Source organism: Formica exsecta, unplaced genomic scaffold (genome assembly GCF_003651465.1).
Source record: "Formica exsecta isolate Colony F162 unplaced genomic scaffold, ASM365146v1 scaffold115, whole genome shotgun sequence".
Lineage (NCBI taxonomy): Eukaryota > Metazoa > Arthropoda > Insecta > Hymenoptera > Formicidae > Formica > Formica exsecta.
The window spans coordinates 1,811,808-1,812,494 of record NW_021848490.1 but is presented as its reverse complement, the minus strand read 5'-3'; positions in this window follow the sequence as shown (position 1 = coordinate 1,812,494).

Sequence of the window (687 nt, the reverse complement as noted above, 5' to 3'; positions counted from 1 at the left end):
AGTAACGGATTTGTAGAGATTGTAGATGTAGATTGTAGATTGTAGATTGTAGATAAATCCGTTGCTTTTAAATGGATGAGCTAAATAGATCAAGTTGAATAACTTTTAATAAGTTTTTTTTTATATGCATTGTATCCATTGCAAAAGTAAATTAAAGTTTAAATTATAAAAGGAAGATTATAGAAAACATTTTTTTTCAATTTGTAGATTTTATTTGATTTATATAAGACTAAAAAAGAATAAAGACCGTTAGTAATTTTATCAATTATATTATTTTATAATTAATTATGTGTGATGGTAATTTATTTTTATAACGCGCACCAATCTTATCCTAATTTCTTACTGCTCATCCATTTATATCGTAGAATTTGTTTGTAGACATTATTTTTAAACTTTGTTTTAACTGATATAAGAGAGACCAAATGATCAATCAATTAAATTATCTGTAATATGATAATAAATGGCATAAATATTGTATAAATTAATCTTATTTTATTATAAATTATATATTATTATATATTATTATATAAATTAAAATTATATATTATTACATATATGTATTATTTAAAAAAATTATATATTAATATATAAATTTTAATCAAATTTATATATTTATTTAATTTATCATAATTTTTTAATCCAAATTTTGATTGATAATTACTTAGCTTTGTCTCAGTTAAAATAAAG